Source organism: Triturus cristatus, chromosome 11 (assembly GCF_964204655.1).
Source record: "Triturus cristatus chromosome 11, aTriCri1.1, whole genome shotgun sequence".
Taxonomy (NCBI): Eukaryota; Metazoa; Chordata; class Amphibia; order Caudata; family Salamandridae; genus Triturus; species Triturus cristatus.
In genome coordinates, this window is record NC_140594.1 from 289105409 (window position 1) to 289118485 (window position 13077).

Sequence of the window (13077 nt, forward strand, 5' to 3'; positions counted from 1 at the left end):
TGGACCACGCACGCAACCTAGGATTCATCTAGGACTCCTCGCTCACCATGTCCAAACAAGTCAACGCCATCTCGTCCTCATGCTTCAACACCCTGCGCATGCTTCGAAAGATCTTCAGGTGGATCCCCACCGAAACGAGAAGGACGGTCACCCAGGCCCTCGTCACCAGCCGGTTGGACTGCGGAAACGCCCTATACGCAGGAACCACAGCAAAACTTCAGAACAGGCTCCAGCGCATACAGAACCCATCTGCACGCCTCATCCTGGACATCCCCCGACACAGCCACATAACCGCCTAACTGAGAGACCTGCACTGGCTCCCCGACAACAAAAGAATCACGTTCTGGCTCCTCACCCACGCACACAAAGCACTCCACAACGCCAGACCCGAATACCTCAACAGACACCTCACGTTCTACACTCCAACCCGCCAGTTCCGCTCCGCCACCCTCGCCCCCATATCACGGATCCGCAGAACCACCACCGGAGGAAGATCGTTCTCCTACCTGGCCGCCAAGACATGGAACTCACTCCCCGCCCACCTACGTCTGACCCAGGACCACATCACATTCAGAAGACACCTCAAGACCTGGCTGTTCGAGCAGTAGCAGCACCGCCCCCCTCCCCCAGCGCCTTGAGACCCTCACAGGTGAGTAGCGCGCTCTATAAATTTCTTGATTGATTGATCCTCTAACTCTTGAGCTCCCTGTCCCTTCCAGTGGGTGGCAATGCTGACCAGAAGAGGGGCATGATCTGAGATCCCCTTGCCAGATACTTGGCTTCAATAAACCTACCCATAGAGTCTCTAGGTGTCATAGTCTAGCCTGGAGGATATTTTATGGGAATGTCAATAAAAGGAGGAGGCCCGCTCTTGTCAATGGAGGGCCCCCCAAATGTCAGTTAACCCAAAGTCCTGCACAAAATCCTCCAGTTTACCAGCTGTGGCTTCCCTTTCCGGTTTGGTACTATGTCTAGATGCTTGTTGTGCGCTAGATTAAAATGTCTCCTCCTATAATGTTAGGGCTGTTGGAAAACCGGTGAGTAGCTGCCCGAATTTCTGTAGTGTCTTTGTTTGGAGACCTGGTGGTACAAATACATTCAGAAGGATCGCAGTCTCCCCCTCCTCTTCACCTTGTACTGCCGTATAGGAGCCTGCCGCATCTGACCATGTGTGTAGGACATGAAAGGGCAGAGAATTCATAAGGAGAATGGCCACCCTTCTTGAACTTGATGTGTACTGTGCAGAGGAGGCCTACCTATACCTCCCTTTACCAGGATAGTTGTGTTGTACATCTATGTTGAGTAAAAGCTTTAGTCTCTAGCCCTTGTTTCACCTTATTCCCCAGGCCATTACCATTCCATGAGTCCAAGTTTAGGACCTACATTTGAGTTAACGCCAGTGAAGATGGTTTGCGCTCCAGTCTTTTCAAGATAGGGTGAGCTTTGCATCCATATGAGTGGTGCAACTCCTGTTTCTGTCTAATAATTAAAAAAACTACCCCATAACTCCCCCCTCCCGACCTTACTGGGTCATGATCTGAAACATAAAACCCCCCAATTCACGGTATGTGTGATCTTTCAACCTAAACAACATAACAAACTAAGAATACAATGCACAATTCATGCAGGGGCGGCCTCGACAGGCTCTATGTCAATAATGATAATCACACCCTTCCCTGGGTGCTGGCCACCATCCGTCCAGCATAGTCCAGGTATAGTCACAACAAGCTATCTTGCCCTTAGTATATATTCTCAGTCAATGTATTCTATCCCTCATACCCTCCTCCTGCAAGGTTTACTCACTGTTTCGCTACAGGAGTGTCCGTGTGGTCTACACAATATGATCCATAGACATCAGGGTGATCACCAGGAGTTGCTCTCCCTCAGTTTCCATCCCAGAGACCACTGAGTCCGTCCCTCCCTCCCCATCCCGCAATCCGAGGACTCTCTGTCTATTATTGTCAAGGACATCAGTGCAGTTTTTAACAGCAGTCTATGCGTGGGCCTGTTCCGCCTTCATCTGTGCATTCGATGGGGAAGATCTGCCATTCGCACCTCTATGTCTCCTGCCCCTTTCGCTGTTTCCAGACAAAGTCGTTTCTCAAAAGTCCTGCATGGCCAGACAACAGCCCACTAGATTCCAGCCACTGCTGAGCCTCTTGTGCAGAGAAGAAAAAGTGTGTTTTACTGCGTGAATCTTTTCTGGATTCACATGCTGTGCATTATTCCGACATCTAGTGGTTGGGTCCGGAATTGTTTTATTTGTCCTTGCCCTTGTTTTTTTTCTTTTTCTGTTTGTTAGTGGGTGTCAACATCCCAACGTTTGATGTCCTCCTGTGACATCGATGTGCTTCCTCCGTAAGCTCCCACCTTTAGTCTTTTTTTCTGCCGTTGGGTCTGGATCTATATGGAAGGAGCTCCAGGGTTTGGAGCGAAGAATTGATGAACAAATTTGCGGGAAAAACTTCAAGAATGACAGTACAAGATACCGGTCTTCGAATTGAGGGAGCGGACAGAGACGATGGTGGAAACAACAACTTTGTCGACGATTTAATGGATAATGCACTTACAGGGGGATCCCTGTGCATGGTAATGGACAACACACCAATCAAGCTTTACCAAAATTGTCATTATAAATACTCTCAGAAAGACCAGCACCCGGTCTGCAACCTCTGCTTACCGGTGGATCACTGCAGTGAAGATTGCAACGCGTGTTCGGCGTTCACCCTGAAGACGTTAAGGGTACGAGAGAGACAGAGAAGAGCCAACTACAACATGCAGGGCCAGGGCGCAGCACCATTGCAATGAGACCTGGGACTCTTGAGCGAGGAAGAGGGCACTATCACAGAAGGTCCAGAAGGCGAAACAGACATCGACATCCAAGTCGTTAAGGGCGAAAAGAAAGCTTTGAGAGAGGTAAGAGAACCATTGTCCTCAAAGAAAGTAGACGAGTCCAGAAAAACTGACTCAAGGGCCTCGAAGGGAACAGCGGAGTCGAAACACTCGACGTCCGCAGTTACATCCCAAAAGAAACACTCTGTAGGATCCTTAGACAAGGACACCGTAACGGCTAAGACCCTCGAAAAATACAAGATGTCGAAAGACGGTCAAGGAAGAGTCGCATCAACGTCAAAGCAAAAGAGGTCAAAAACCGAAAAGCAGGGGCTGATACCCGTGTCAACAGAAAAAGCACCATCGGCCACCGAAAAGCAGAGCAGAAACTGTCAACGCCGAAACGCACGCTTCTGAGATTGAGAAGAAAAGGAAGAGACTGGAGGCAGAAATGGGCAGTATTTTGCAACGAAAAAAGGATTTCGACGACAGCTTGAAGCAATACAAGATACTGCCAAAATTCTCAACAAAAAGGGGAAAAATTGTCGAGGATTTAGAACCTCCACTGACGCCAGAACCTGTAGAGGACCAGGAGGAGTTATTTTTCGTGGAAGAAGAAGAACAAATCTACCGGGAATCTGAAACCGCCGAGATTCAAGACCTACAATGGCAAGACCTCGTCATAGACTCCCCAGAGGAAGCTGTCGATACCTATCCTTCGAAGCCTTCCCCACCAGATGACATTGGCATGTACAACCAGGTCATCAGGAAAGCTGCAGAGACCTAAGGGGTACAACTGGAAGAAGAAAAATCACAATCATGTTTTTTGCTCGCAACATTAATGCCTTTACAATCAAGGAACCAATTCCATCCTATGTTGCCAAGTGTACTAGACCAGGGAAAGGAAGCATTTAAGGAGCCTGCCACATGTAAGGTAGTCACTCCTAGGGGAGAGAAGAAATATAAACACTCCTTCAAAGACCCTATTTACATTAAAGGGTCAGTGACCTCGGACTCCATCATAACAGCCACAGCCAGGAAGAGGGATAATGTGCCTACCACTACTGGTCCAACACCGGCAAGGAAAGCAAAAGAATGGATATTATAGGGAGAAAGGTTGAGAGGAGTGCAGCAAACCGATGGCGCATTGAAAATCAAAAGCCTTGCTAAACAGGCATGCTTACCAACAATGGAAGGAGGTAGGACATCTACTGAAACACCTACCAGAACAATATCAAAAAAGAGCAAGCCACTTAGTAGAAGAGGGGAAGAATATAGCAAATACATGCTTAAAATCTGCCCTTGATGCCACAGAAACATCAAGCAGACAGATGACGATTGGCATCACGGAAAGAAGACATGCATGGCTTCAGATCTCAGGATTCAAGCCAGAAGTTCAAAACAACATACTGTACTCACCTTTCAATTTGGAACGGCTTTTTGGAACCGCTGTGGATGACACGCTGAGCCAATTAAAGAAGGACAAAGAAATAGCAAGGTCTATGGGTGCACTACATTTCAGAAGGAACATGCGTAGAGGAACCACCCCCTCAAATAGACCAGCGGGGAGAAGGAACAATTACCCCACAACTTCACATCAAACTTTCCAACAAGGTTTCCAAGGTGGAAACTAGGGACAACAACAAAGACAGCCGCTAAATTGGCAATACCAACAAGTCAGACAATCCTTTTGAGGACGCCCCGTGGGAGAGGCCTTCCACAGAGGGAGGGGGGGGGGCAGCCACACAAGCAAAATGATTGCATTGCAAATACAGCACACACTCCAGAAAGAACACAGAGGGTCCACACAAAGAATCAAAGACAACAAACAAACAAAAGTTCCGCCAACATTCTACACCAGTAGGAGGCAGACTAAATAATTTCCACCAAAGATGGAAAGAAATCACTTCCGACAAATTGATTTTAAATATAATACGGTACAGTTACTGCATAGAATTCGTCAAAACATCTCCAAACAGAAGACCAAAGAGGAAAATACTTCACAAAGGAGAAACGATTCTGTTACTCCAAGAAGTATAGGACTACAAGCAAAAGAAACAATAGAATGCGTACCACACAAGTAAAGAGACCAGGAAAATTACTCTTCGTGCTTCCTAATCCCAAAGATAGACGGAACAGTAAATCCTATCTTAGATCTCAGATTCCTCAACAAGTTCATAAAAACACAAAGATTCAAGATGACTACTCTGCAAGAGGTAATACCTCTGGTACAAACGGGAGAGTACATGGCTACAATAGACTTAAAGGATGCCTATCTGCACATCCCAATGAACAACAGACACAAGAGGTTACTAAAATTTGTAGTCAACAACACACGCTACCAGTTCAAAAGGCTAGTTTTCGGTCTAAAGTCAGCACCAAGTGTGTTCACTAAGTGTCTAGCAGCTGTAGCCGCACACTTAAGAAGACAGGGAATTCATATATACCCATACCTAGACGACCGGTTAGTAAGGGAGAACTCGTACAAAGTCTGCAAACAGCACATACACCAGGTAATGGATACACTAATCCACCTCGGTTTTTCAATACACTGGGGCAAATCTTCACCAGCGCCAGAACAAGACAAAATGTTCTTAGAGTAAGAATAGATGCAGTAAAGCACTTTCTGGTAAAGGTTCTCCTTTGATGCGTTCTCTCATCCAGCTCTACCACCCAAATAGAGCTCTGAGATCTGAAAATAAGCGACTGATCACAGTCTCAAAAATTAGAAGAGCTCAAAGTGGGGGCAGACTCTTCGTGTATAATTTGGCAAAGCTATGGAACCTTCTCCCTCTCCACATATGTATGTAACCTATCTGATCTTTCGAAAGAAAGTAAAAAACTATTTCTTCCCTTGAAGTTTGCTCAAGTGTCAAGTTAGCTGCCATTAGCGCTGGGATGCCTACGGGTGACCATGCGCTTTACAAATGCTACTTTCATTTCATTTCAGTAGTAAGCAAAGTATTCCCAAGCGAGAAACTAACAATATCCATGAATGAATGAATGAATACATTTAGATTTATAAAGTGCCTGGTTACTCCCAAGGAGTGTCCTCATGCAAAGCAAAATCAGGCCATGGCATGTCAGGAGCAGGAGGGCTTCTAACTTTGTCTAAAGTGACAGGTCTTCAGATTTTTGCGGAAACATGACTCTGGGTGTTCGAGTCTTAGGTTAATTGGCATGGAATTCCATAGCTTAGCTACATGCAGCCCAAAAGAGCTGCCCCCATTCGTGCACAATGTACTCTGGGAATTGCTGCCAGTGCTGCTTCTCCAAATCTAGGTGCTCTGGAAGGAGTGTAAGCCTTGATCAGGGGAAGAGATAACTGGGACCCTTCTGATACATTATCCTGTGCATGAGAAACAGTGCTTTAAATGAGACTCTGTGTTTAACTGTGAGCCTATGAAGTTCAGCCAATCCGTGGCTGATGGAAGACAATTTTGGTAATCTAAGGAGTAGCCGGACCGCAGCCATATTGAAGGAGACACAGCTATACTGCAAGGGGCAAGCTCGGACAGTGAGGACAATGGGAAAGTTACCAGGGATGATTCATGCATTCACTTAATCCCAAGCATCCGCCTACACACGAGACCATTCCAGGAATGGCTTCAAGCACAATGGTCACAAGCAACGGGGAGTTGGGAGGATCTAGTGGTTGTCACATAAAAAATACAGGAAGAAATAGCATGGTGGAACAAGAGGAACATATCCCAAGGGAGACCCTTCAAGCAACCAACTCCAACAGTGACCATAAGATGCCTCACAAATAGGATGGGGAGCTCACATGGACAACCTCAAAGTGAGGGGACTGTAGACACAGCAGGAAGCTGTACAGTACATCAACATCCTAGAGTTAAAGAAAGTGTTCCTAGCCTTAAAAGCCTTTCAGAAAGAGTTGTATGGGAAAACAATTCTAATACAAATCACCATGTTTTACATAAACAAACAAGGGGGAACACATTCTGTAGCACTTTCGACTCTAGCTCAGCAACTCTGGACGTGGGCGATTCCACAGAACATAAACATAATAGCAATTCACCTGCCAGGCAAGGACAATGTAGAAGCGGACAGACTGAGCAGACAAGCTTCGTCATCCCACTAGTGGGAGATGAATCAGTACAAACTCAACAAGATTTTTTGCAAATGGGGAACTTCAGAAGTCGACCTCTGTGCAACACTCCAAAATGCAAAATGCCAATGCTACGTATCCAGGGAACCTTGCAATCAGTCCCTAGGGATTACCTTATGGACAAACTGGTCAAGGAGATTTGCTTACGCTTTCTCCCCGATACCACTACTCCACAGGGAAATCAACAAGTGCAAGATCAGCCACATGACAATGATTCTTATTGCCCTACAATGGGCGAGGCAAACACAGCTCTCAGAGATAGCTGAAATATCCTAGGGGACAATTCACAAATTGCCAAACAGGCAAGACTTAATAACCATGCAAGAAGGAAGAGTGCTTCACCCAGATCCAGAAAGCCTGAGCCTTGCAGCATGGCTCCTGAGGACATAGAATTTGCGCACCTAAAGCTACCAGAAAGTACTATGGCAGTCCTAAGGGAAGCGAGAAAGCCGACCACTAGAAAATGCTACACAGCAAAATGGAAAAGGTTCTCTCTAAGGTGCCTCGGAGAAAGTCTTTCCCAAAAAAGCACAAAAGAAAAGGCGGTTCTAAGGTACTTAACACATCTACTGCAGAGTAAACTAACCTACGCGTCACTGAAAGTTCACTTAGCAGCAATTGTAGCATATACAATAGAACTCACAGAGAAGAGCTTCTTCACGTCTCACGTGGTAAAAAGGTTCCTGGAAGAGGCAAAAAGAATCGCCCCACCAAAGGCAGTGCCAGCACCCACATGGAATCTAAATGTAGTATTCGCTCAGCTGATGAAGGCACCATTTGAAACACTACACAAGGCAACGTCATAAATGCTCACACTGAAGACAGTCTTTTTAGTGGCGATAACTTCACTATGTAGAGTTAGTGAGTTCCAAGCACTAACATTACAGGAACCCTGTTTTCAAATACATAATGACAGAATCATCATGAGAACAGATCCACATTGTATGCCAAAGGTGATATCAAAATTCCACATAAACCAGTCCATACAAACACCAAGTTTCTTCCAAAATCCCAAAACACAGGCAGGGAAAGCATTGCACACTCTTTACGCTAGAAGAGCAGTCATGTATTACATTGAAAAGACAAAGGAATATAGAAAGACTAAGCAATTCTTTGAATCTTTCGCTAACAGTTTTCTGGGAAGGCCAGTAACCAAGAACACAACTGTATGGCTTGTGCAATCCATCTTGCACTTAAGTTATGCCACAAACAAGCAGGGCAAACAAGAAAGAAAGGAGCAACAATCACATTTCTAGCCAATACTCCGATTCAGGATATTTGCATGGCAGCAACATGGTCTTCAGTGCACACGTTCACGAAACATTACTGTGTGGACATTCAAAGGAATAAGGAAGCACAAGTAGGACAAAAAGTCTTGCAACACCTATTCACAAACCAACACTCATCTTCCATCCAGCCACAACAAGAATAGCAAACTGCTACAAAGTCTATGCACAGCATGTGAATCCAGAAAAGATTCACGCAGCAAAATGTAACCTGTCGGTGTCGTTTTGCAGCTTGAAGAATTTTCTGGATTCACTAGCGAACCCAGCCTCCTCCACCAACAAAGATGAGACAAGAGTAAAAAAGGAAAAGAGAATCCGAAGATGGCGACCAAAGGTGGGAGCTTCGGGAGGAAGCACGTGGACGTCACAGGATGACACCAGATGGTGGGATGTCGACACCTTCTAACAAACAGAAAAAAAAGAAACAAGGACAAATACAACAATTCCGGACCCAACCACTATATGGCGGAATAATGCACAGCATGTGAATTCAGAAAATTCTTCAAGCTGCAAAACTACACCGACAGGTTAGAAACTATAAATTGTTTCCTTGTACTCCACTCTGAGTTTCAACAGGAAGATTAGGGCATATGTGAGTTGATGGTGGCACAGTATTCTCCATGTTTCTGAGCAATTTGTAGGATGTTGTCCCGATCTCTATAGTTCGTTAATCTTGCTATTATCGGGTGGGGCATCCTTCCCGGGGCTCTCTCCGGGATCTTATTAGGATACTGAGTAGTAACGGGAGGGCTTTCCCAGTTGTACCAGTTCCTCCAACCAGCCCTCAATGAAAAGTTTGATACTCTGCCCCTCCACCCCCTTGGAAAGTCCTACAATGCGGACGTTATGTCCCCGAGACCATCCCTCTGCATTTTCAAGGCGGTCTGTAAGCGCTGTCAGCCCATTCTCTAAGGTTGCACACTGTTTTGTGAGGTCCTTTGTCATTGGATGGTCTCGTCCAGCTTAATTTCAGTTTCCCTAACTCTTTCCGACAGTTTCTGGTAATCTGCGCAGAGAGCACCCACCTCGTTAACCATTGCCACAATCTGTGCCTCCAGAGTGAGCTTAGTGTCTTTTATGGCTGCCAGAATCACCGCCATATGAGTGACTAAGAGGTCTTCAGCAGCAGGCGCAGGTGAGCCATCTCCCCGTCCTCCTCCGTTGGCATAGCCAACGCCTTATCTCTGGCCATTTTAAGCTTCCACATTGCTGTGGGGGCCTTAGTGTCTTGGAGTACAAACTATCAATTTTAATATATGTATAAAAAATTATATTAAATATATTAAATAATAAAATTAACTTAAAAAAAATAGATATCATATACATTTTAACAAATATAACAAATAATTTGAATTTAAAAAACTGTAAACATATGTATATAAAATGTAATATATATATTTATTTATTTTAAAACAATTAATAACCTTAATTGTCATTTATTTTATAATTGTATATATAAGAATTTACAAATACATATATATATATATATGAGAAACATTCATTACCACGCGGGCATTGCATCGCAATGCCTTTACATCGCGGGTATTACAACGCTGGATGGCGCTCTAACCTAAGGAATAGTATGATTAACTATTCCAACACCTTCCCTACTGTACGTAGACTGGTGTCGGAATAGTAAATCATACTATCATACTATTCCTAAGTCCACAACCCTCCAGTGCAAGACGTTGTAACAACTTGCGTTGTAAAAACTGCGATGTAACGTACCGCGATCATTTTGATCGCATTGTAACGTCACATATTCATATACATAAAATCTAATAAAAAAAAAAATTATCTTATTAATTAAAACATTAAGCTATTTAAAAGTCCTTGAACTAAAATGTTCCACTTCAGTGAGTGCAACAGTAGGGAAAGTGTTGGATAGTGGAGGGGTAAAAAAAAATATTCCCACTCTAGTGACTGCAACAGTAGGGAAAGTCTTGGATAGTGAAGGGGTAAAAATTACTATTCCCAGTCCAGTGAGTGTAACAGTAGGGAAAGTGTTGGATAGCTGAGGGGTAAATATTACTATTCCCACTCCAGTTAGTGCAACAGTAGGAAAAGTGCTGTATAGCGGAAGAATAAAAATTACTATTCCCACTCCAGTGACCGAAACATTAGGGAAAGTGTTGGGTAGCGGAGGAATAAAAATGACTATTCCCACTCCAGTGAGTGCAACAGTAGGGAAAGTGTTGGATAGCGGAGGGGTTAAAAATACTATTCCCACTCCAGTGAGTGCAACAGTAGAGAAAGTGTTGGATAGTAGAGGGGTAAAAATGTATATTCCGACTCCAGTGAGTGCAACAGTAGGAAAACTGTTGGAGACGGGAGGGGTAAAAATTACTATTCCCACTCCAGTGAGTGCAACAGTAGGGAAAGTGTTGGATAGCGGAGGGGTGAAAAATACTATTTCCACTGAGGAACCCTGACTGTGTCCCATCTGTGTCTGACAACATCATCACCACCCAGAACTGACAAATCCCAATGATGATACACCAATTAACAGTAGTGTGTCATGCACCCACGCATCTGGTAACCCATTGGAAAAGTAGTGGGATTAACCCAGAACCACTCAGCAAGCACCAACAACAGGAACATATCAAGGGAACACTGTCTGTGTATGAACTGGGATGTGGACACACACACATGCTCATACAACACACACCATGGGCCCAGGCCATGTCACTGGACAACACACTTACTTGAGGGGACCCGACTCCTGTGGAAACCCAGCTGTGCCAAACATATTCGCCGCAAGTCTCACTCATGTCTGCAGAACACTTGGTCAGTCAGCCATCAGTTACCACACAATGAAGGCTCTGGTCACAACAGTCTGGGTACGTGAGTCTCCCCTAAGTCATCTGCACATACCCAAAACATATGTCTAGCAAGTTGCACAGAGGACCCAGTTGCTCCTATACCAATGATGCCCACACCTGTAGGTCCAGTGTTGATGAGCACAAAGTCTGTGGAAGTAACAAATTGGACAATGGGAAGCACATCATGCATGGGTGCAAGCCAGAGATGTGACCATGCAAATGAAATGCTCACAGGGAGATGTCCACAAATAGTTGATCCTGACACACCCAGGTAGCTGCAAAGGATGACATGGATACCCACCAGAATAGGATACATATCTCATGGACCACAGGGAGTACCTCACAGCAACACATCAGTATTCAACATTGTAAACAAAGCATCACAGGTGCAAGGGCATGTTAAACATCATCAACATAATGTACAGCTAAATCTTGTTCACAGGGATAAAGAAAAAAGCTTTATTCAGCTGGAGTGGTGGCCTGGGGGATGGAGGACGGAGACTTTGCCTTGGAGCTTCATGGTGGCGGTGGGGGCCTTGCTCTTCTGGCGCTGGGGGGTCTTGCGGGTGGGTGTCTCTGTCTGACTGCACCTGGGGGAGGGTGTCTGGGTGTGAGGGTCACTCCCCTCTGTGTGTGGGGACTTCCTCTTCCCCTTGTAATCAGGATCTGCTGGGTCGGTGGGGAAGCGGCCAAGGTCACAGAGGAAGAGCTTCTGGGGAGATAGGGTTGCAGGTGAGGCAAGGGAAGGGGGCTGGGAGGGAGAGGTCTCAGAGGACTGTGGAGTGGTTGTGGATGACTGTGTGTGTGTCTGCAAACCAGCCCCTGTGAGTGTGGTATCAGTCCCCTGCACTTGCTTGTGTGCACGTCTAGACCTTGGTTTGGGGGATTCTGTGCTTGGGACAGGTAGGGTGCTAGGAATCGTGGGTGGTGCAGGGGTCGGAAGGGTGTGGGACTGTTGGAGGAGGGACACTGCTGCTGTCAGGGAGGAGGCCACGGACTGATTGGTCCTCTGTAGGGCAGACATGCCTGAGGAAATGCCCTCCAGGAATGACACCAGTTGTGTCAACAGACCTGTGTGTGCATGGAGGACCTTCAGCATCGATGTCTGCCCTACATGGATCTGTCTAAGTAAGTCCCCAGACTCCTCACTCAGGGCAGCAGGGGACACAGGGGCAGGGGGTGCGGTGTCTGGCACAAAGGAGACATGCTCACGAACACGGTAGCCCACAGGGACCTCTGGGATGGGAGCCGATGGGAGGGTGGTGGTGGTGGTGGAGGCAGTGGCAGGGACAGCCTCACTAGCTGGGGTTTGGTGGCTGCTGACACCCGCCTCCACAAGGGAGTGATCCTCAGAGCTGCTGTGGCCCTCAGCTGGGGGTGATGGTGCTGACGACTCCTCTGTGTGGCTCCACTCGCCCTCCGTGCCACTGGGTCCACCCGACTCCTCTCCTTCTGTCCCTGTAAGGCTCTGTGGCTCCTCCTGTTCCGTGGAGCTGTCTCCTTCTGTGGCTGTGTATGTATCTGGATAGGAATAGGAAGCAAGAGAACAACATCAGTCACCTGCACCGACTGCACACACCACAGTGAGTACATCACATCACAGGGCAAGCCCTGGCATCAGCTGAACACAGCTCAAAGTGCCAACACTGTTTAGAATAAGACAATTGTCATTCTCAACATCAACCATGGCACACATATCCCTCCTTGACTTTCACACATATGTCCGTTGCATGTTGATGCTAACACCCCAATGTGCCAACATGCACCACCCACACATTAGTTGTACATGCAAATGAACATGTAGGAGTATGTCACTATACACACAGCACATCTCTTGCTACTGACTCAGTACAGGTGTCCGGATGAAGGGATGGGCAGAGACTCATTTCACATGCTTGTGATGCATGCCAGCAACACACACTATGATGTACTCATGTCCTGATGGGCAATGCCACAATGGGGTGCATGGTGCACACTTGAACACAATGCAGGATCACTCATAGCAAGT